Source organism: Pristiophorus japonicus, unplaced genomic scaffold (assembly GCF_044704955.1).
Source record: "Pristiophorus japonicus isolate sPriJap1 unplaced genomic scaffold, sPriJap1.hap1 HAP1_SCAFFOLD_189, whole genome shotgun sequence".
NCBI lineage: Eukaryota > Metazoa > Chordata > Chondrichthyes > Pristiophoridae > Pristiophorus > Pristiophorus japonicus.
Genome location: NW_027251579.1, coordinates 897,085 through 920,761, shown reverse-complemented (window position 1 = coordinate 920,761; position 23,677 = coordinate 897,085). Strand labels below are relative to the sequence as shown.

The window sequence follows — 23,677 nt, the reverse complement described above, 5'->3', positions numbered from 1 at the left end:
TGCATCACGACAACGAATGATGCGCTGCTGATGGTTGGGGCAGCAAGAGTGCAGTGAGCTGTAAAATTGTTCAGGAACAGCCTAGCAATTCAAACGGCCGGAAATACAATGATCCCTGACAGGGAATCGAAACCGGGCCGCAGCGGTGAAAGCGCCAAAGCCTAACCACTGGACCACCAGGGAAGCTGCTACACATTTGCTTGCCAACAAGCAGATCAACACAGTCTTTCCTGCTTGCTCATTCCAAATTCTCGCCAGGTAAAACAGTTCGTTGCAAATGGCATTTTTTGTGCAGAACACCAAAGATATGTCCGCGCATCCACAGCACCACGTGTGGGTAGGCATCCACTGAAATCTATTTCATTCTGTCCTTTTCTCGGGATTTTTCACTCTCGGTGCCGGGTGAACATTTCATTTAGTGTTTTTGTCCTGAACTGCTGTCTTTTGCCCATCTCCAGGCGACAGAACTGTTCTGTCTGTCTGTTCCAACTTTTGAGCATTTACGGGAACAGGCCTCCGCTTCATCCTTTATCAGCAAACCAAGAAACAGAAATAAACAGAAAGATGTGCCTCTCCACCCCGTCGGCAAAGAAGCAATGACTGTTATTCCAAATAATTCCCAACCCTTGGGATTCTGTGTGGATTTGTTTCATTATAAAGATTTGATTTTCAACGTGACTAAAAACCGAATAAAAATTATGAAAAACACTGGAATGGCCCGTACGGGGATCGAACCCGCGACCTTGGCGTTATTAGCACCACGCTCTAACCAACTGAGCTAACCGGCCACAAAGTGTGTTAACGTTGCGTGAAAGCTCAGTCTGCGGGGATTGTGTTTCCAACTCACACTGGATGACAGATTTACTGCATAAACATTGAACACATCACATCGCTTAAACATTGTTCACTGTTCCTCTACAACACTGCGCAGAGTGTAAATAGAACCTAACAGAAAAAGAGCGCTAAATCTAAAAACAATTCATGTTGAAAATTATTATCACGCAACCGCTGAACAGCCCACTGTCCCGATATAAAATCAGCCACTTCCCTTAGAATGAAGGGAACGCGAAATAACCAAAAATTGCTGAAACACGGGATTGAGCCATGAACCATCTGGATCTTCAGTCAAACGCCTTCCCAACTGAACTATTTCGGTCTGACAGTGATCGAAGCAAAGTTTTCTCACACCTTTCTGAAAGAAAACCTGACCCCGGAAGGAATTGCCCCACCCACTCTGTCCTCGTTTCGGGGCAATGGGTCCCAAACACATCTCAGAGCTCAGGTTGTGTCAATGTAAAGTATAATGATACCGAAAATCTTAATGCTCATGTTCCGTTATCACTGTCCACGATCCAGGCAGTGGTGTTGTACACGTTGCTAAGTTCAAAATGTGTATTATTTCGCACTGGCAATGAATTAACTGATATCTGTGCTGTGATCAACTAGGTTACTTAGGGTGATGTCGTGCAAGAACGTAATGGAAGCCTAATTATAATGGTGATTGTTTTCACACTGCAGTTAAATGTTGGCAAACGTACAGTGTCAATCAGCAATTCTAGTTCCACATGTTGATTTAATGTTCTGCTGAAGTTTTCATAAAGAAACAAAGCTTGCACAACAGGCTCGATCTCACCGTCTTGAAGACACAGTGAAATATACTGTAGAGTTTATAACTGTTTGAGAACATAAAATGTCAGTAAAATACCCCGTTCTTTTCTCGACACTGATGGGCTGTGAAAGGGAGACCGGCCGAAGTCCCACATAGCCGCACTGACCCCGAGGCAAGGTGAAATTCTAACAGGTTCAATCCATAGCAGTGCTATGCTGAAGAGAGACAAGTGTCGCGAATCAAGGAGAGATTTAACAATACTGATGTTGAATGTCGGTCAGATCAATCACTCCATGAATTCACTGCTGGGAAATTCAGAGCTTGTAAATTGCCTGTGAACGCTAAACATAGACACACAGTGAGCCAATGTTCAATATAGGAGGGGCCCAGGCCAAATGAATGCACGGGATAAGTTATCAGTGGCCATGGCCCAGGCATTCACTGATTCCAGTCTTGCACACGGAGCTAAGTTTAAAATGCTGAATATGTCCACACTGGCAATGCATTGACAGATGGTAAGCTAGAGTGATGTGCCGCAAAAATGTTCACGGAAGGCTAAAGTAATCCATGATTGGCAACATTTACGGTGTCAATCAGCACTTGTTGAGCGAGATCTCCCCATTTACTGCTGAGTTTGAAACGGATGGCACTGAAGTGCGTGCTGCATCACGACAACGAATGATGCGCTGCTGATGGTTGGGGCAGCAAGAGTGCAGTGAGCTGTAAATTTGTTCAGGAACAGCCTAGCAATTCGAACGGCCGGAAATAGAATGATCCCTGACCGGGAATCGAAACCGGGCCGCAGCGGTGAAAGAGCCGAAGCCTAACCACTGGACCACCAGGGAATCCGCTACACATTTGCTTGCCAACAAGCAGATCAACACAGTCTTTCCTGCTTGCTCCTTCCAAATTCTCACCACATTCGCGCCATTCAAAACTGTTCGTTGCAAATGGCATTTTTTGTGGAGAACACCAAAGATATGTCCGCGCATCCACAGCATCACGTGCGGGTAGGCATCCACTGAAATCTATTTCATTCTGTCCTTTTCTCGGGATTTTTCACTCTCGGTGCCGGGTGAACATTTCATTTAGTGTTTTTGTCCTGAACTGCTTTCTTTTGCCCATCTCCAGGCGACAGAACCGTTCTGTCTGTCTGTTCCAACTTTTGAGCATTTACGGGAACAGGCCTCCGGTTCATCCTTTATCAGCAAACCTCCGGTTCATCCTTTATCAGCAAACCAAGAAGCAGAAATAAACAGAAAGATGTGCCTCTCCACCCCGTCGGCAAAGAAGCAATGACTGTTATTCCAAATAATTCCCAACCCTTGGGATTCTGTGTGGATTTGTTTCATTATAAAGATTTGATTTTCAACGTGACTAAAAACCGAATAAAAATTATGAAAAACACCGGAATGGCCCGTACGGAGATCGAACCCGCGACCTTGGCGTTATTAGCACCACGCTCTAACCAACTGAGCTAACCGGCCACAAATTGTGCTATCGTTGCGTGAAAGCTCAGTCTGCGGGGATTGTGTTTCAAACTCACACTGGATGACAGATTTACTGCATCAACATTGAACACATCACATCGCTTAAACATTGTTCACTGTTCATCCACAACACTGCGCAGAGTGTAAATAGAACGTAACAGAAAAAGAGCGCTAAATCTAAAAACAATTCATGTTGAAAATTATTATCACGCAACCGCTGAACAGCCCACTGTCCCGATATAAAATCAGCCACTACCCTTAGAATGAAGGGAACGCGAAATAACCAAAAATTGCTGAAACACGGGATTGAGCCATGAACCATCTGGATCTTCAGTCAAACGCCTTCCTAACTGAACTATTTCGGTCTGACAGTGAACGAAGCAAAGTTTTCTCACACCTTTCTGAAAGAAAACCTGACCCGGAAGGAATTGCCCCACCCACTCTGTCCTCGTTTCGGGGCAATGGGTCCCAAACACATCTCAGAGCTCAGGTTGTTTCAATGTAAAGTATAATGATACCGAAAATCTTAATGCTCATGTTCCGTTATCACTGCCCACGATCCAGGCAGTGGTCTTGCACACGTTGCTAAGTTCAAAATGTCTATTATTTCGCACTGGCAATGAATTAACGGATATCTGTGCTGTGATCAACTAGGTTACTTAGGGTGATGTCGTGCAAGAACGTAATGGAAGCCTAATTATAATGGTGATTGTTTTCACACTGCAGTTAAATGTTGGCAAACGTACAGTGTCAATCAGCAATTCTAGTTCCAAATGTTGATTTAATGTTCTGCTGAAGTGTTCATAAAGAAACAAAGCTTGCACAACAGGCTCGATCTCACCGTCTTGAAGACACAGTGAAATATACTGTAGAGTTTATAACTGTTTGAGAACATAAAATGTCAGTAAATTACCCCGTTCTTTTCTCGACACTGATGGGCTGTGAAAGGGAGACCGGCCGAAGTCCCACATAGCCGCACTGACCCCGAGGCAAGGTGAAATTCTAACAGGTTCAGTCCATAGCAGTGCTATGCTGAAGAGAGACAAGTGTCGCGAATCAAGGAGAGATTTAACAATACTGATGTTGAATGTCGGTTAGATCAATCACTCCATGAATTCACTGCTGGGAAATTCAGAGCTTGTAAATTGCCTGTGAACGCTAAACATAGACACACAGTGAGCCAATGTTCAATATAGGAGGGGCCCAGGCCAAATGAATGCTCGGGATAAGTTTTCAGTGGCCATGGCCCAGGCATTCACTGATTCCAGTCTTGCACACGTTGCAAAGTTTAAAATGCTGAATATTTCCACACTGGCAATGCATTGAAAGATGGTAAGCTAGAGTGATGTGCCGCAAAAATGTTCCCGGAAGGCTAAAGTAATCCATGATTGGCAACATTTACGGTGTCAATCAGCACTTGTTGAGCGAGATCTCCCCATTTACTGCTGAGTTTGAAACGGATGGCACTGAAGTGTGTGCTGTATCACGACAACGAATGATGCGCTGCTGATGGTTGGGGCAGCAAGAGTGCAGCGAGCTGTAAATTTTTTTCAGGAACAGCCTAGCAATTTAAACGGCCGGAAATACAATGTTCCCTGACCGGGAATCGAACCCAGGCCGCAGCGGTGCAAACGCCGAAACCTAACCACTGGACCACCAGGGAAGCTGCTACACATTTGCTTGCCAACAAGCAGAGCAACACAGCCTTTCCTGCTTGCTCCTTCCAAAGTATCACCACATTCGCGCCAGGTAAAACTGTTCGTTGCAAATGGCATTTTTTGTGGAGAACACCAAAGATATGTCCGCGCATCCACAGCATCACGTGCGGGTAGGCATCCACTGAAATCTATTTCATTCTGTCCTTTTCTCGGGATTTTTCACTCTCGGTGCCGGGTGAACATTTCATTTAGTGTTTTTGTCCTGAACTGCTGTCTTTTGCCCATCTCCAGGCGACAGAACCGTTCTGTCTGTCTGTTCCGACTTTTGAGCATTGAAGGGAACAGGCCTCCGGTTCATCCTTTATCAGCAAACCAAGAAGCAGAAATAAACAGAAAGATGTGCCTCTCCACCCCGTCGGCAAAGAAGCAATGACTGTTATTCCAAATAATTCCCAACCCTTGGGATTCTGTGTGGATTTGTTTCATTATAAAGATTTGATTTTCAACGTGACTAAAAACCGAATAAAAATTATGAAAAACACTGGAATGGCCCGTACGGGGATCGAACCCGCGACCTTGGCGTTATTAGCACCACGCTCTAACCAACTGAGCTAACCGGCCACAAAGTGTGTTAACGTTGCGTGAAAGCTCAGTCTGCGGGGATTGTGTTTCCAACTCACACTGGATGACAGATTTACTGCATAAACATTGAACACATCACATCGCTTAAACATTGTTCACTGTTCCTCTACAACACTGCGCAGAGTGTAAATAGAACCTAACAGAAAAAGAGCGCTAAATCTAAAAACAATTCATGTTGAAAATTATTATCACGCAACCGCTGAACAGCCCACTGTCCCGATATAAAATCAGCCACTTCCCTTAGAATGAAGGGAACGCGAAATAACCAAAAATTGCTGAAACACGGGATTGAGCCATGAACCATCTGGATCTTCAGTCAAACGCCTTCCCAACTGAACTATTTCGGTCTGACAGTGATCGAAGCAAAGTTTTCTCACACCTTTCTGAAAGAAAACCTGACCCCGGAAGGAATTGCCCCACCCACTCTGTCCTCGTTTCGGGGCAATGGGTCCCAAACACATCTCAGAGCTCAGGTTGTGTCAATGTAAAGTATAATGATACCGAAAATCTTAATGCTCATGTTCCGTTATCACTGTCCACGATCCAGGCAGTGGTGTTGTACACGTTGCTAAGTTCAAAATGTGTATTATTTCGCACTGGCAATGAATTAACTGATATCTGTGCTGTGATCAACTAGGTTACTTAGGGTGATGTCGTGCAAGAACGTAATGGAAGCCTAATTATAATGGTGATTGTTTTCACACTGCAGTTAAATGTTGGCAAACGTACAGTGTCAATCAGCAATTCTAGTTCCACATGTTGATTTAATGTTCTGCTGAAGTTTTCATAAAGAAACAAAGCTTGCACAACAGGCTCGATCTCACCGTCTTGAAGACACAGTGAAATATACTGTAGAGTTTATAACTGTTTGAGAACATAAAATGTCAGTAAAATACCCCGTTCTTTTCTCGACACTGATGGGCTGTGAAAGGGAGACCGGCCGAAGTCCCACATAGCCGCACTGACCCCGAGGCAAGGTGAAATTCTAACAGGTTAGGTCCATAGCAGTGCTATGCTGAAGAGAGACAAGTGTCGCGAATCAAGGAGAGATTTAACAATACTGATGTTGAATGTCGGTCAGATCAATCACTCCATGAATTCACTGCTGGGAAATTCAGAGCTTGTAAATTGCCTGTGAACGCTAAACATAGACACACAGTGAGCCAATGTTCAATATAGGAGGGGCCCAGGCCAAATGAATGCACGGGATAAGTTATCAGTGGCCATGGCCCAGGCATTCACTGATTCCAGTCTTGCACACGGAGCTAAGTTTAAAATGCTGAATATGTCCACACTGGCAATGCATTGACAGATGGTAAGCTAGAGTGATGTGCCGCAAAAATGTTCACGGAAGGCTAAAGTAATCCATGATTGGCAACATTTACGGTGTCAATCAGCACTTGTTGAGCGAGATCTCCCCATTTACTGCTGAGTTTGAAACGGATGGCACTGAAGTGCGTGCTGCATCACGACAACGAATGATGCGCTGCTGATGGTTGGGGCAGCAAGAGTGCAGTGAGCTGTAAATTTGTTCAGGAACAGCCTAGCAATTCGAACGGCCGGAAATAGAATGATCCCTGACCGGGAATCGAAACCGGGCCGCAGCGGTGAAAGAGCCGAAGCCTAACCACTGGACCACCAGGGAATCTGCTACACATTTGCTTGCCAACAAGCAGATCAACACAGTCTTTCCTGCTTGCTCCTTCCAAATTCTCACCACATTCGCGCCATTCAAAACTGTTCGTTGCAAATGGCATTTTTTGTGGAGAACACCAAAGATATGTCCGCGCATCCACAGCATCACGTGCGGGTAGGCATCCACTGAAATCTATTTCATTCTGTCCTTTTCTCGGGATTTTTCACTCTCGGTGCCGGGTGAACATTTCATTTAGTGTTTTTGTCCTGAACTGCTTTCTTTTGCCCATCTCCAGGCGACAGAACCGTTCTGTCTGTCTGTTCCAACTTTTGAGCATTTACGGGAACAGGCCTCCGGTTCATCCTTTATCAGCAAACCTCCGGTTCATCCTTTATCAGCAAACCAAGAAGCAGAAATAAACAGAAAGATGTGCCTCTCCACCCCGTCGGCAAAGAAGCAATGACTGTTATTCCAAATAATTCCCAACCCTTGGGATTCTGTGTGGATTTGTTTCATGATAAAGATTTGATTTTCAACGTGACTAAAAACCGAATAAAAATTATGAAAAACACCGGAATGGCCCGTACGGGGATCGAACCCGCGACCTTGGCGTTATTAGCACCACGCTCTAACCAACTGAGCTAACCGGCCACAAATTGTGCTATCGTTGCGTGAAAGCTCAGTCTGCGGGGATTGTGTTTCAAACTCACACTGGATGACAGATTTACTGCATCAACATTGAACACATCACATCGCTTAAACATTGTTCACTGTTCATCTACAACACTGCGCAGAGTGTAAATAGAACGTAACAGAAAAAGAGCGCTAAATCTAAATACAATTCATGTTGAAAATTATTATCACGCAACCGCTGAACAGCCCACTGTCCCGATATAAAATCAGCCACTACCCTTAGAATGAAGGGAACGCGAAATAACCAAAAATTGCTGAAACACGGGATTGAGCCATGAACCATCTGGATCTTCAGTCAAACGCCTTCCTAACTGAACTATTTCGGTCTGACAGTGAACGAAGCAAAGTTTTCTCACACCTTTCTGAAAGAAAACCTGACCCCGGAAGGAATTGCCCCACCCACTCTGTCCTCGTTTCGGGGCAATGTGTCCCAAACACATCTCAGAGCTCAGGTTGTTTCAATGTAAAGTATAATGATACCGAAAATCTTAATGCTCATGTTCCGTTATCACTGCCCACGATCCAGGCAGTGGTCTTGCACACGTTGCTAAGTTCAAAATGTCTATTATTTCGCACTGGCAATGAATTAACGGATATCTGTGCTGTGATCAACTAGGTTACTTAGGGTGATGTCGTGCAAGAACGTAATGGAAGCCTAATTATAATGGTGATTGTTTTCACACTGCAGTTAAATGTTGGCAAACGTACAGTGTCAATCAGCAATTCTAGTTCCACATGTTGATTTAATGTTCTGCTGAAGTGTTCATAAAGAAACAAAGCTTGCACAACAGGCTCGATCTCACCGTCTTGAAGACACAGTGAAATATACTGTAGAGTTTATAACTGTTTGAGAACATAAAATGTCAGTAAATTACCCCGTTCTTTTCTCGACACTGATGGGCTGTGAAAGGGAGACCGGCCGAAGTCCCACATAGCCGCACTGACCCCGAGGCAAGGTGAAATTCTAACAGGTTCAGTCCATAGCAGTGCTATGCTGAAGAGAGACAAGTGTCGCGAATCAAGGAGAGATTTAACAATACTGATGTTGAATGTCGGTTAGATCAATCACTCTATGAATTCACTGCTGGGAAATTCAGAGCTTGTAAATTGCCTGTGAACGCTAAACATAGACACACAGTGAGCCAATGTTCAATATAGGAGGGGCCCAGGCCAAATGAATGCTCGGGATAAGTTTTCAGTGGCCATGGCCCAGGCATTCACTGATTCCAGTCTTGCACACGTTGCTAAGTTTAAAATGCTGAATATTTCCACACTGGCAATGCATTGACAGATGGTAAGCTAGAGTGATGTGCCGCAAAAATGTTCCCGGAAGGCTAAAGTAATCCATGATTGGCAACATTTACGGTGTCAATCAGCACTTGTTGAGCGAGATCTCCCCATTGACTGCTGAGTTTGAAACGGATGGCACTGAAGTGTGTGCTGTATCACGACAACGAATGATGCGCTGCTGATGGTTGGGGCAGCAAGAGTGCAGTGAGCTGTAAATTTTTTTCAGGAACAGCCTAGCAATTTAAACGGCCGGAAATACAATGTTCCCTGACCGGGAATCGAACCCAGGCCGCAGCGGTGCAAGCGCCGAAACCTAACCACTGGACCACCATGGAAGCTGCTGCACATTTGCTTGCCAACAAGCAGAGCAACACAGCCTTTCCTGCTTGCTCCTTCCAAAGTATCACCACATTCGCGCCAGGTAAAACTGTTCGTTGCAAATGGCATTTTTTGTGGAGAACACCAAAGATATGTCCGCGCATCCACAGCATCACGTGCGGGTAGGCATCCACTGAAATCTATTTCATTCTGTCCTTTTCTCGGGATTTTTCACTCTCGGTGCCGGGTGAACATTTCATTTAGTGTTTTTGTCCTGAACTGCTGTCTTTTGCCCATCTCCAGGCGACAGAACCGTTCTGTCTGTCTGTTCCGACTTTTGAGCATTGAAGGGAACAGGCCTCCGGTTCATCCTTTATCAGCAAATCAAGAAGCAGAAATAAACAGAAAGATGTGCCTCTCCACCCCGTCGGCAAAGAAGCAATGACTGTTATTCCAAATAATTCCCAACCCTTGGGATTCTGTGTGGATTTGTTTCATGATAAAGATTTGATTTTCAACGTGACTAAAAACCGAATAAAAATTATGAAAAACACCGGAATGGCCCGTACGGGGATCGAACCCGCGACCTTGGCGTTATTAGCACCACGCTCTAACCAACTGAGCTAACCGGCCACAAATTGTGCTATCGTTGCGTGAAAGCTCAGTCTGCGGGGATTGTGTTTCAAACTCACACTGGATGACAGATTTACTGCATCAACATTGAACACATCACATCGCTTAAACATTGTTCACTGTTCATCTACAACACTGCGCAGAGTGTAAATAGAACGTAACAGAAAAAGAGCGCTAAATCTAAAAACAATTCATGTTGAAAATTATTATCAGCAACCGCTGAACAGCCCACTGTCCCGATATAAAATCAGCCACTACCCTTAGAATGAAGGGAACGCGAAATAACCAAAAATTGCTGAAACACGGGATTGAGCCATGAACCATCTGGATCTTCAGTCAAACGGCTTCCTAACTGAACTATTTCGGTCTGACAGTGAACGAAGCAAAGTTTTCTCACACCTTTCTGAAAGAAAACCTGACCCCGGAAGGAATTGCCCCACCCACTCTGTCCTCGTTTCGGGGCAATGGGTCCCAAACACATCTCAGAGCTCAGGTTGTTTCAATGTAAAGTATAATGATACCGAAAATCTTAATGCTCATGTTCCGTTATCACTGCCCACGATCCAGGCAGTGGTCTTGCACACGTTGCTAAGTTCAAAATGTCTATTATTTCGCACTGGCAATGAATTAACGGATATCTGTGCTGTGATCAACTAGGTTACTTAGGGTGATGTCGTGCAAGAACGTAATGGAAGCCTAATTATAATGGTGATTGTTTTCACACTGCAGTTAAATGTTGGCAAACGTACAGTGTCAATCAGCAATTCTAGTTCCACATGTTGATTTAATGATCTGCTGAAGTGTTCATAAAGAAACAAAGCTTGCACAACAGGCTCGATCTCACCGTCTTGAAGACACAGTGAAATATACTGTAGAGTTTATAACTGTTTGAGAACATAAAATGTCAGTAAATTACCCCGTTCTTTTCTCGACACTGATGGGCTTTGAAAGGGAGACCGGCCGAAGTCCCACATAGCCGCACTGACCCCGAGGCAAGGTGAAATTCTAACAGGTTCAGTCCATAGCAGTGCTATGCTGAAGAGAGACAAGTGTCGCGAATCAAGGAGAGATTTAACAATACTGATGTTGAATGTCGGTTAGATCAATCACTCCATGAATTCACTGCTGGGAAATTCAGAGCTTGTAAATTGCCTGTGAACGCTAAACATAGACACACAGTGAGCCAATGTTCAATGTAGGAGGGGCTCAGGCCAAATGAATGCTCGGGATAAGTTTTCAGTGGCCATGGCCCAGGCATTCACTGATTCCAGTCTTGCACACGTTGCTAAGTTTAAAATGCTGAATATTTCCACACTGGCAATGCATTGACAGATGGTAAGCTAGAGTGATGTGCCGCAAAAATGTTCCCGGAAGGCTAAAGTAATCCATGATTGGCAACATTTACGGTGTCAATCAGCACTTGTTGAGCGAGATCTCCCCATTTACTGCTGAGTTTGAAACGGATGGCACTGAAGTGTGTGCTGTATCACGACAACGAATGATGCGCTGCTGATGGTTGGGGCAGCAAGAGTGCAGTGAGCTGTAAATTTTTTTCAGGAACAGCCGAGCAATTTAAACGGCCGGAAATACAATGTTCCCTGACCGGGAATCGAACCCAGGCCGCAGCGGTGCAAGCGCCGAAACCTAACCACTGGACCACCATGGAAGCTGCTGCACATTTGCTTGCCAACAAGCAGAGCAACACAGCCTTTCCTGCTTGCTCCTTCCAAAGTATCACCACATTCGCGCCAGGTAAAACTGTTCGTTGCAAATGGCATTTTTTGTGGAGAACACCAAAGATATGTCCGCGCATCCACAGCATCACGTGCGGGTAGGCATCCACTGAAATCTATTTCATTCTGTCCTTTTCTCGGGATTTTTCACTCTCGGTGCCGGGTGAACATTTCATTTAGTGTTTTTGTCCTGAACTGCTGTCTTTTGCCCATCTCCAGGCGACAGAACCGTTCTGTCTGTCTGTTCCGACTTTTGAGCATTGAAGGGAACAGGCCTCCGGTTCATCCTTTATCAGCAAATCAAGAAGCAGAAATAAACAGAAAGATGTGCCTCTCCACCCCGTCGGCAAAGAAGCAATGACTGTTATTCCAAATAATTCCCAACCCTTGGGATTCTGTGTGGATTTGTTTCATGATAAAGATTTGATTTTCAACGTGACTAAAAACCGAATAAAAATTATGAAAAACACCGGAATGGCCCGTACGGGGATCGAACCCGCGACCTTGGCGTTATTAGCACCACGCTCTAACCAACTGAGCTAACCGGCCACAAATTGTGCTATCGTTGCGTGAAAGCTCAGTCTGCGGGGATTGTGTTTCAAACTCACACTGGATGACAGATTTACTGCATCAACATTGAACACATCACATCGCTTAAACATTGTTCACTGTTCATCTACAACACTGCGCAGAGTGTAAATAGAACGTAACAGAAAAAGAGCGCTAAATCTAAAAACAATTCATGTTGAAAATTATTATCAGCAACCGCTGAACAGCCCACTGTCCCGATATAAAATCAGCCACTACCGTTAGAATGAAGGGAACGCGAAATAACCAAAAATTGCTGAAACACGGGATTGAGCCATGAACCATCTGGATCTTCAGTCAAACGGCTTCCTAACTGAACTATTTCGGTCTGACAGTGAACGAAGCAAAGTTTTCTCACACCTTTCTGAAAGAAAACCTGACCCCGGAAGGAATTGCCCCACCCACTCTGTCCTCGTTTCGGGGCAATGGGTCCCAAACACATCTCAGAGCTCAGGTTGTTTCAATGTAAAGTATAATGATACCGAAAATCTTAATGCTCATGTTCCGTTATCACTGCCCACGATCCAGGCAGTGGTCTTGCACACGTTGCTAAGTTCAAAATGTCTATTATTTCGCACTGGCAATGAATTAACGGATATCTGTGCTGTGATCAACTAGGTTACTTAGGGTGATGTCGTGCAAGAACGTAATGGAAGCCTAATTATAATGGTGATTGTTTTCACACTGCAGTTAAATGTTGGCAAACGTACAGTGTCAATCAGCAATTCTAGTTCCACATGTTGATTTAATGATCTGCTGAAGTGTTCATAAAGAAACAAAGCTTGCACAACAGGCTCGATCTCACCGTCTTGAAGACACAGTGAAATATACTGTAGAGTTTATAACTGTTTGAGAACATAAAATGTCAGTAAATTACCCCGTTCTTTTCTCGACACTGATGGGCTGTGAAAGGGAGACCGGCCGAAGTCCCACATAGCCGCACTGACCCCGAGGCAAGGTGAAATTCTAACAGGTTCAGTCCATAGCAGTGCTATGCTGAAGAGAGACAAGTGTCGCGAATCAAGGAGAGATTTAACAATACTGATGTTGAATGTCGGTTAGATCAATCACTCCATGAATTCACTGCTGGGAAATTCAGAGCTTGTAAATTGCCTGTGAACGCTAAACATAGACACACAGTGAGCCAATGTTCAATGTAGGAGGGGCCCAGGCCAAATGAATGCTCGGGATAAGTTTTCAGTGGCCATGGCCCAGGCATTCACTGATTCCAGTCTTGCACACGTTGCTAAGTTTAAAATGCTGAATATTTCCACACTGGCAATGCATTGACAGATGGTAAGCTAGAGTGATGTGCCGCAAAAATGTTCCCGGAAGGCTAAAGTAATCCATGATTGGCAACATTTACGGTGTCAATCAGCACTTGTTGAGCGAGATCTCCCCATTTACTGCTGAGTTTGAAACGGATGGCACTGAAGTGTGTGCTGTATCACGACAACGAATGATGCGCTGCTGATGGTTGGGGCAGCAAGAGTGCAGTGAGCTATAAATTTTTTTCAGGAACAGCCGAGCAATTTAAACGGCCGGAAATACAATGTTCCCTGACCGGGAATCGAACCCAGGCCGCAGCGGTGCAAGCGCCGAAACCTAACCACTGGACCACCATGGAAGCTGCTGCACATTTGCTTGCCAACAAGCAGAGCAACACAGCCTTTCCTGCTTGCTCCTTCCAAAGTATCACCACATTCGCGCCAGGTAAAACTGTTCGTTGCAAATGGCATTTTTTGTGGAGAACACCAAAGATATGTCCGCGCATCCACAGCATCACGTGCGGGTAGGCATCCACTGAAATCTATTTCATTCTGTCCTTTTCTCGGGATTTTTCACTCTCGGTGCCGGGTGAACATTTCATTTAGTGTTTTTGTCCTGAACTGCTGTCTTTTGCCCATCTCCAGGCGACAGAACCGTTCTGTCTGTCTGTTCCGACTTTTGAGCATTGAAGGGAACAGGCCTCCGGTTCATCCTTTATCAGCAAATCAAGAAGCAGAAATAAACAGAAAGATGTGCCTCTCCACCCCGTCGGCAAAGAAGCAATGACTGTTATTCCAAATAATTCCCAACCCTTGGGATTCTGTGTGGATTTGTTTCATGATAAAGATTTGATTTTCAACGTGACTAAAAACCGAATAAAAATTATGAAAAACACCGGAATGGCCCGTACGGGGATCGAACCCGCGACCTTGGCGTTATTAGCACCACGCTCTAACCAACTGAGCTAACCGGCCACAAATTGTGCTATCGTTGCGTGAAAGCTCAGTCTGCGGGGATTGTGTTTCAAACTCACACTGGATGACAGATTTACTGCATCAACATTGAACACATCACATCGCTTAAACATTGTTCACTGTTCATCTACAACACTGCGCAGAGTGTAAATAGAACGTAACAGAAAAAGAGCGCTAAATCTAAAAACAATTCATGTTGAAAATTATTATCAGCAACCGCTGAACAGCCCACTGTCCCGATATAAAATCAGCCACTACCGTTAGAATGAAGGGAACGCGAAATAACCAAAAATTGCTGAAACACGGGATTGAGCCATGAACCATCTGGATCTTCAGTCAAACGGCTTCCTAACTGAACTATTTCGGTCTGACAGTGAACGAAGCAAAGTTTTCTCACACCTTTCTGAAAGAAAACCTGACCCCGGAAGGAATTGCCCCACCCACTCTGTCCTCGTTTCGGGGCAATGGGTCCCAAACACATCTCAGAGCTCAGGTTGTTTCAATGTAAAGTATAATGATACCGAAAATCTTAATGCTCATGTTCCGTTATCACTGCCCACGATCCAGGCAGTGGTCTTGCACACGTTGCTAAGTTCAAAATGTCTATTATTTCGCACTGGCAATGAATTAACGGATATCTGTGCTGTGATCAACTAGGTTACTTAGGGTGATGTCGTGCAAGAACGTAATGGAAGCCTAATTATAATGGTGATTGTTTTCACACTGCAGTTAAATGTTGGCAAACGTACAGTGTCAATCAGCAATTCTAGTTCCACATGTTGATTTAATGATCTGCTGAAGTGTTCATAAAGAAACAAAGCTTGCACAACAGGCTCGATCTCACCGTCTTGAAGACACAGTGAAATATACTGTAGAGTTTATAACTGTTTGAGAACATAAAATGTCAGTAAATTACCCCGTTCTTTTCTCGACACTGATGGGCTTTGAAAGGGAGACCGGCCGAAGTCCCACATAGCCGCACTGACCCCGAGGCAAGGTGAAATTCTAACAGGTTCAGTCCATAGCAGTGCTATGCTGAAGAGAGACAAGTGTCGCGAATCAAGGAGAGATTTAACAATACTGATGTTGAATGTCGGTTAGATCAATCACTCCATGAATTCACTGCTGGGAAATTCAGAGCTTGTAAATTGCCTGTGAACGCTAAACATAGACACACAGTGAGCCAATGTTCAATGTAGGAGGGGCCCAGGCCAAATGAATGCTCGGGATAAGTTTTCAGTGGCCATGGCCCAGGCATTCACTGATTCCAGTCTTGCACACGTTGCTAAGTTTAAAATGCTGAATATTTCCACACTGGCAATGCATTGACAGATGGTAAGCTAGAGTGATGTGCCGCAAAAATGTTCCCGGAAGGCTAAAGTAATCCATGATTGGCAACATTTACGGTGTCAATCAGCACTTGTTGAGCGAGATCTCCCCATTTACTGCTGAGTTTGAAACGGATGGCACTGAAGTGTGTGCTGTATCACGACAACGAATGATGCGCTGCTGATGGTTGGGGCAGCAAGAGTGCAGTGAGCTGTAAATTTTTTTCAGGAACAGCCGAGCAATTTAAACGGCCGGAAATACAATGTTCCCTGACCGGGAATCGAACCCAGGCCGCAGCGGTGCAAGCGCCGAAACCTAACCACTGGACCACCATGGAAGCTGCTGCACATTTGCTTGCCAACAAGCAGAGCAACACAGCCTTTCCTGCTTGCTCCTTCCAAAGTATCACCACATTCGCGCCAGGTAAAACTGTTCGTTGCAAATGGCATTTTTTGTGGAGAACACCAAAGATATGTCCGCGCATCCACAGCATCACGTGCGGGTAGGCATCCACTGAAATCTATTTCATTCTGTCCTTTTCTCGGGATTTTTCACTCTCGGTGCCGGGTGAACATTTCATTTAGTGTTTTTGTCCTGAACTGCTGTCTTTTGCCCATCTCCAGGCGACAGAACCGTTCTGTCTGTCTGTTCCGACTTTTGAGCATTGAAGGGAACAGGCCTCCGGTTCATCCTTTATCAGCAAATCAAGAAGCAGAAATAAACAGAAAGATGTGCCTCTCCACCCCGTCGGCAAAGAAGCAATGACTGTTATTCCAAATAATTCCCAACCCTTGGGATTCTGTGTGGATTTGTTTCATGATAAAGATTTGATTTTCAACGTGACTAAAAACCGAATAAAAATTATGAAAAACACCGGAATGGCCCGTACGGGGATCGAACCCGCGACCTTGGCGTTATTAGCACCACGCTCTAACCAACTGAGCTAACCGGCCACAAATTGTGCTATCGTTGCGTGAAAGCTCAGTCTGCGGGGATTGTGTTTCAAACTCACACTGGATGACAGATTTACTGCATCAACATTGAACACATCACATCGCTTAAACATTGTTCACTGTTCATCTACAACACTGCGCAGAGTGTAAATAGAACGTAACAGAAAAAGAGCGCTAAATCTAAAAACAATTCATGTTGAAAATTATTATCAGCAACCGCTGAACAGCCCACTGTCCCGATATAAAATCAGCCACTACCGTTAGAATGAAGGGAACGCGAAATAACCAAAAATTGCTGAAACACGGGATTGAGCCATGAACCATCTGGATCTTCAGTCAAACGGCTTCCTAACTGAACTATTTCGGTCTGACAGTGAACGAAGCAAAGTTTTCTCACACCTTTCTGAAAGAAAACCTGACCCCGGAAGGAATTGCCCCACCCACTCTGTCCTCGTTTCGGGGCAATGGGTCCCAAACACATCTCAGAGCTCAGGTTGTTTCAATGTAAAGTATAATGATACCGAAAATCTTAATGCTCATGTTCCGTTATCACTGCCCACGATCCAGGCAGTGGTCTTGCACACGTTGCTAAGTTCAAAATGTCTATTATTTCGCACTGGCAATGAATTAACGGATATCTGTGCTGTGATCAACTAGGTTACTTAGGGTGATGTCGTGCAAGAACGTAATGGAAGCCTAATTATAATGGTGATTGTTTTCACACTGCAGTTAAATGTTGGCAAACGTACAGTGTCAATCAGCAATTCTAGTTCCACATGTTGATTTAATGATCTGCTGAAGTGTTCATAAAGAAACAAAGCTTGCACAACAGGCTCGATCTCACCGTCTTGAAGACACAGTGAAATATACTGTAGAGTTTATAACTGTTTGAGAACATAAAATGTCAGTAAATTACCCCGTTCTTTTCTCGACACTGATGGGCTGTGAAAGGGAGACCGGCCGAAGTCCCACATAGCCGCACTGACCCCGAGGCAAGGTGAAATTCTAACAGGTTCAGTCCATAGCAGTGCTATGCTGAAGAGAGACAAGTGTCGCGAATCAAGGAGAGATTTAACAATACTGATGTTGAATGTCGGTTAGATCAATCACTCCATGAATTCACTGCTGGGAAATTCAGAGCTTGTAAATTGCCTGTGAACGCTAAACATAGACACACAGTGAGCCAATGTTCAATGTAGGAGGGGCCCAGGCCAAATGAATGCTCGGGATAAGTTTTCAGTGGCCATGGCCCAGGCATTCACTGATTCCAGTCTTGCACACGTTGCTAAGTTTAAAATGCTGAATATTTCCACACTGGCAATGCATTGACAGATGGTAAGCTAGAGTGATGTGCCGCAAAAATGTTCCCGGAAGGCTAAAGTAATCCATGATTGGCAACATTTACGGTGTCAATCAGCACTTGTTGAGCGAGATCTCCCCATTTACTGCTGAGTTTGAAACGGATGGCACTGAAGTGTGTGCTGTATCACGACAACGAATGATGCGCTGCTGATGGTTGGGGCAGCAAGAGTGCAGTGAGCTGTAAATTTTTTTCAGGAACAGCCTAGCAATTTAAACGGCCGGAAATACAATGTTCCCTGACCGGGAATCGAACCCAGGCCGCAGCGGTGCAAGCGCCGAAACCTAACCACTGGACCACCAGGGAAGCTGCTACACATTTGCTTGCCAACAAGCAGAGCAACACAGCCTTTCCTGCTTGCTCCTTCCAAAGTATCACCACATTCGCGCCAGGTAAAACTGTTCGTTGCAAATGGCATTTTTTGTGGAGAACACCAAAGATATGTCCGCGCATCCACAGCATCACGTGCGGGTAGGCATCCACTGAAATCTATTTCATTCTGTCCTTTTCTCGCAATTTTTCACTCTCGGTGCCGGGTGAACATTTCATTTAGTGTTTTTGTCCTGAACTGCTGTCTTTTGCCCATCTCCAGGCGACAGAACCGTTCTGTCTGTCTGTTCCTACTCTTGAGCATTGAAGGGAACAGGCCTCCGGTTCATCCTTTATCAGCAAACCAAGAAGCAGAAATAAACAGAAAGATGTGCCTCTCTACCCCATCGGCAAAGAAGCAATGACTGTTATTCCAAATAATTCCCAACCCTTGGGATTCTGTGTGGATTTGTTTCATTATAAAGATTTGATTTTCAACGTGACTAAAAACCGAATAAAAATTATGAAAAACACTGGAATGACCCGTACGGGGATCGAACCCGCGACCTTGGCGTTATTAGCACCACGCTCTAACCAACTGAGCTAACCGGCCACAAATTGTGCTAACGTTGCGTGAAAGCTCATTCTGCGGGGATTGTGTTTCCAACTCACACTGGATGACAGATTTACTGCATAAACATTGAACACATCACATCGCTTAAACATTGTTCACTGTTCATCTACAACACTGCGCAGAGTGTAAATAGAACGTAACAGAAAAAGAGCGCTAAATCTAAAAACAATTCATGTTGAAAATTATTATCACGCAACCGCTGAACAGCCCACTGTCCCGATATAAAATCAGCCACTACCCTTAGAATGAAGGGAACGCGAAATAACCAAAAATTGCGGAAACACGGGATTGAGCCATGAACCATCTGGATCTTCAGTCAAACGCCTTCCCAACTAAACTATTTCGGTCTGACAGTGAATGAAGCAAAGTTTTCTCACACATTTCTGAAAGAAAACCTGACCCCGGAAGGAATTGCCCCACCCACTCTGTCCTCGTATCGGGGCAATGGGTCCCAAACACATCTCAGAGCTCAGGTTGTGTCAATGTAAAGTATAAAGATACCGAAAATCTTAATGCTCATGTTCCGTTATCACTGCCCACGATCCAAGCAGTGGTCTTGTACACGTTGCTAAGTTCAAAATGTGTATTATTTCGCACTGGCAATGAATTAACGGATATCTGTGCTGTGATCAACTAGGTTACTTAGGGTGATGTCGTGCAAGAACGTAATTGAAGCCTAATTATAATGGTGATTGTTTTCACACTGCAGTTAAATGTTGGCAAACGTACAGTGTCAATCAGCAATTCTAGTTCCACATGTTGATTTAATGTTCTGCTGAAGTGTTCATAAAGAAACAAAGCTTGCAGAACAGGCTCGATCTCACCGTCTTGAAGACACAGTGAAATATACTGTAGAGTTTATAACTGTTTGAGAACAAAAAATGTCAGTAAAATACCCCGTTCTTTTCTCGACACAGATGGGCTGTGAAAGGGAGCCCGGCCGAAGTCCCACATTGCCGCACTGACCCCGAGGCAAGGTGAAATTCTAACAGGTTCAGTCCATGGCAGTGCTATGCTGAAGAGAGATAAGTGTCGCGAATCAAGGAGAGACTTAACAATACTGATGTTGAATGTCGGTTAGATCAATCACTCCATGAATTCACTGCTGGGAAATTCAGAGCTTGTAAATTGCCTGTGAACGTTAATCATAGACACACAGTGAGCCAATGTTCAATATAGGAGGGGCCCAGGCCAAATGAATGCTCGGGATAAGTTATCAGTGGCCATGGCCCAGGCATTCACTGATTCCAGTCTTGCAGACGTTGCTAAGTTTAAAATGCTGAATATTTCCACACTGGCAATGCATTGACAGATGGTAAGCTAGAGTGATGTGCCGCAAAAATGTTCACGGAAGGCTAAAGTAATCCATGATTGGCAACATTTACGGTGTCAATCAGCACTTGTTGAGCGAGATCGCCTCATTTGCTGCTGACTTTGAAACGGAAGGCACTGAAGTGTGTGCTCTATCACGACAACGAATGATGCGCTGCTGATGGTTGGGGCAGCAAGAGTGCAGTGAGCTGTAATTTTTTTTCAGGAACAGCCAAGCAATTTAAACGGCCGGAAATACAATGTTCCCTGACCGGGAATCGAACCCAGGCCGCAGCGGTGAAAGCGCCGCAAATTAACCATTGGACCACCAGGGAAGCTGCTACACATTTGCTTGCCAACAAGCAGACCAACACAGTCTTTCCTGCTTGCTCCTTCCAAAGTATCACCACATTCGCGCCAGGTAAAACTGTTCGTTGCAAATGGCATTTTTTGTGGAGAACAGCAAAGATATGTCCGCGCATCCACAGCATCACGTGCGGGTAGGCATCCACTGAAATCTATTTCATTCTGTCCTTTTCTCGGGATTTTTCACTCTCGGTGCCGGGTGAACATTTCATTTAGTGTTTTTGTCCTGAACTGCTGTCTTTTGCCCATCTCCAGGCGACAGAACCGTTCTGTCTGTCTGTTCCTACTCTTGAGCATTGAAGGGAACAGGCCTCCGGTTCATCCTTTATCAGCAAACCAAGAAGCAGAAATAAACAGAAAGATGTGCCTCTCCACCCCGTCGGCAAAGAAGCAATGACTGTTATTCCAAATAATTCCCAACCCTTGGGATTCTGTGTGGATTTGTTTCATTATAAAGATTTGATTTTCAACGTGACTAAAAACCGAATAAAAATTATGAAAAACACTGGAATGACCCGTACGGGGATCGAACCCGCGACCTTGGCGTTATTAGCACCACGCTCTAACCGGCCACAAATTGTGCTAACGTTGCGTGAAAGCTCAGTCTGCGGGGATTGTGTTTCCAACTCACACTGGATGACAGATTTACTGCATAAACATTGAACACATCACATCGCTTAAACATTGTTCACTGTTCATCTACAACACTGCGCAGAGTGTAAATAGAACGTAACAGAAAAAGAGCGCTAAATCTAAAAACAATTCATGTTGAAAATTATTATCACGCAACCGCTGAACAGCCCACTGTCCCGATATAAAATCAGCCACTACCCTTAGAATGAAGGGAACGCGAAATAACCAAAAATTGCGGAAACACGGGATTGAGCCATGAACCATCTGGATCTTCAGTCAAACGCCTTCCCAACTAAACTATTTCGGTCTGACAGTGAATGAAGCAAAGTTTTCTCACACCTTTCTGAAAGAAAACCTGACCCCGGAAGGAATTGCCCCACCCACTCTGTCCTCGTTTCGGGGCAATGGGTCCCAAACACATCTCAGAGCTCAGGTTGTGTCAATGTAAAGTATAAAGATACCGAAAATCTTAATTCTCATGTTCCGTTATCACTGCCCACGATCCAAGCAGTGGTCTTGTACACGTTGCTAAGTTCAAAATGTGTATTATTTCGCACTGGCAATGAATTAACGGATATCTGTGCTGTGATCAACTCGGTTACTTAGGGTGATGTCGTGCAAGAACGTAATGGAAGCCTAATTATAATGGTGATTGTTTTCACACTGCAGTTAAATGTTGGCAAACGTACAGTGTCAATCAGCAATTCTAGTTCCACATGTTGATTTAATGTTCTGCTGAAGTGTTCATAAAGAAACAAAGCTTGCACAACAGGCTCGATCTCACCGTCTTGAAGACACAGTGAAATATACTGTAGAGTTTATAACTGTTTGAGAACAAAAAATGTCAGTAAAATACCCCGTTCTTTTCTCGACACAGATGGGCTGTGAAAGGGAGCCCGGCCGAAGTCCCACATTGCCGCACTGACCCCGAGGCAAGGTGAAATTCTAACAGGTTCAGTCCATGGCAGTGCTATGCTGAAGAGAGATAAGTGTCGCGAATCAAGGAGAGACTTAACAATACTGATGTTGAATGTCGGTTAGATCAATCACTCCATGAATTCACTGCTGGGAAATTCAGAGCTTGTAAATTGCCTGTGAACGTTAATCATAGACACACAGTGAGCCAATGTTCAATATAGGAGGGACCCAGGCCAAATGAATGCTCGGGATAAGTTATCAGTGGCCATGGCCCAGGTATTCACTGATTCCAGTCTTGCAGACGTTGCTAAGTTTAAAATGCTGAATATTTCCACACTGGCAATGCATTGACAGATGGTAAGCTAGAGTGATGTGCCGCAAAAATGTTCACGGAAGGCTAAAGTAATCCATGATTGGCAACATTTACGGTGTCAATCAGCACTTGTTGAGCGAGATCGCCTCATTTGCTGCTGACTTTGAAACGGAAGGCACTGAAGTGTGTGCTCTATCACGACAACGAATGATGCGCTGCTGATGGTTGGGGCAGCAAGAGTGCAGTGAGCTGTAATTTTTTTTCAGGAACAGCCAAGCAATTTAAACGGCCGGAAATACAATGTTCCCTGACCGGGAATCGAACCCAGGCCGCAGCGGTGAAAGCGCCGCAAATTAACCATTGGACCACCAGGGAAGCTGCTACACATTTGCTTGCCAACAAGCAGACCAACACAGTCTTTCCTGCTTGCTCCTTCCAAAGTATCACCACATTCGCGCCAGGTAAAACTGTTCGTTGCAAATGGCATTTTTTGTGGAGAACAGCAAAGATATGTCCGCGCATCCACAGCATCACGTGCGGGTAGGCATCCACTGAAATCTATTTCATTCTGTCCTTTTCTCGGGATTTTTCACTCTCGGTGCCGGGTGAACATTTCATTTAGTGTTTTTGTCCTGAACTGCTGTCTTTTGCCCATCTCCAGGCGACAGAACCGTTCTGTCTGTCTGTTCCTACTCTTGAGCATTGAAGGGAACAGGCCTCCGGTTCATCCTTTATCAGCAAACCAAGAAGCAGAAATAAACAGAAAGATGTGCCTCTCCACCCCGTCGGCAAAGAAGCAATGACTGTTATTCCAAATAATTCCCAACCCTTGGGATTCTGTGTGGATTTGTTTCATTATAAAGATTTGATTTTCAACGTGACTAAAAACCGAATAAAAATTATGAAAAACACTGGAATGACCCGTACGGGGATCGAACCCGCGACCTTGGCGTTATTAGCACCACGCTCTAACCGGCCACAAATTGTGCTAACGTTGCGTGAAAGCTCAGTCTGCGGG

The 23,677-nt window shown here is 44.7% G+C and overlaps 11 non-coding genes across 11 annotated transcripts; all 11 read right to left on the bottom strand.

The window, feature by feature from the left end:
• Window positions 1-714: 714 nt before the first annotated feature.
• On the bottom strand, window positions 715-788 carry trnai-aau (transfer RNA isoleucine (anticodon AAU)). The gene has a single exon. It is a non-coding gene; the product is annotated as a tRNA-Ile (tRNA).
• A 2,234-nt stretch (window positions 789-3,022) lies between these two features.
• Window positions 3,023-3,096, bottom strand: trnai-aau (transfer RNA isoleucine (anticodon AAU)). Its single transcript has one exon. It is a non-coding gene; the product is annotated as a tRNA-Ile (tRNA).
• A 1,594-nt stretch (window positions 3,097-4,690) lies between these two features.
• On the bottom strand, window positions 4,691-4,762 carry trnaa-ugc (transfer RNA alanine (anticodon UGC)). The gene has a single exon. It is a non-coding gene; the product is annotated as a tRNA-Ala (tRNA).
• A 542-nt stretch (window positions 4,763-5,304) lies between these two features.
• Window positions 5,305-5,378, bottom strand: trnai-aau (transfer RNA isoleucine (anticodon AAU)). The gene has a single exon. It is a non-coding gene; the product is annotated as a tRNA-Ile (tRNA).
• Window positions 5,379-7,612: 2,234 nt separating this feature from the next.
• Window positions 7,613-7,686, bottom strand: trnai-aau (transfer RNA isoleucine (anticodon AAU)). The gene has a single exon. It is a non-coding gene; the product is annotated as a tRNA-Ile (tRNA).
• Window positions 7,687-9,895: 2,209 nt separating this feature from the next.
• Window positions 9,896-9,969, bottom strand: trnai-aau (transfer RNA isoleucine (anticodon AAU)). Its single transcript has one exon. It is a non-coding gene; the product is annotated as a tRNA-Ile (tRNA).
• A 2,208-nt stretch (window positions 9,970-12,177) lies between these two features.
• trnai-aau (transfer RNA isoleucine (anticodon AAU)) lies at window positions 12,178-12,251 on the bottom strand. The gene has a single exon. It is a non-coding gene; the product is annotated as a tRNA-Ile (tRNA).
• Window positions 12,252-14,459: 2,208 nt separating this feature from the next.
• Window positions 14,460-14,533, bottom strand: trnai-aau (transfer RNA isoleucine (anticodon AAU)). Its single transcript has one exon. It is a non-coding gene; the product is annotated as a tRNA-Ile (tRNA).
• A 2,208-nt stretch (window positions 14,534-16,741) lies between these two features.
• trnai-aau (transfer RNA isoleucine (anticodon AAU)) lies at window positions 16,742-16,815 on the bottom strand. The gene has a single exon. It is a non-coding gene; the product is annotated as a tRNA-Ile (tRNA).
• Window positions 16,816-18,409: 1,594 nt separating this feature from the next.
• Window positions 18,410-18,481, bottom strand: trnaa-ugc (transfer RNA alanine (anticodon UGC)). The gene has a single exon. It is a non-coding gene; the product is annotated as a tRNA-Ala (tRNA).
• A 542-nt stretch (window positions 18,482-19,023) lies between these two features.
• trnai-aau (transfer RNA isoleucine (anticodon AAU)) lies at window positions 19,024-19,097 on the bottom strand. Its single transcript has one exon. It is a non-coding gene; the product is annotated as a tRNA-Ile (tRNA).
• Between the last annotated feature and the right edge of the window lie 4,580 nt (window positions 19,098-23,677).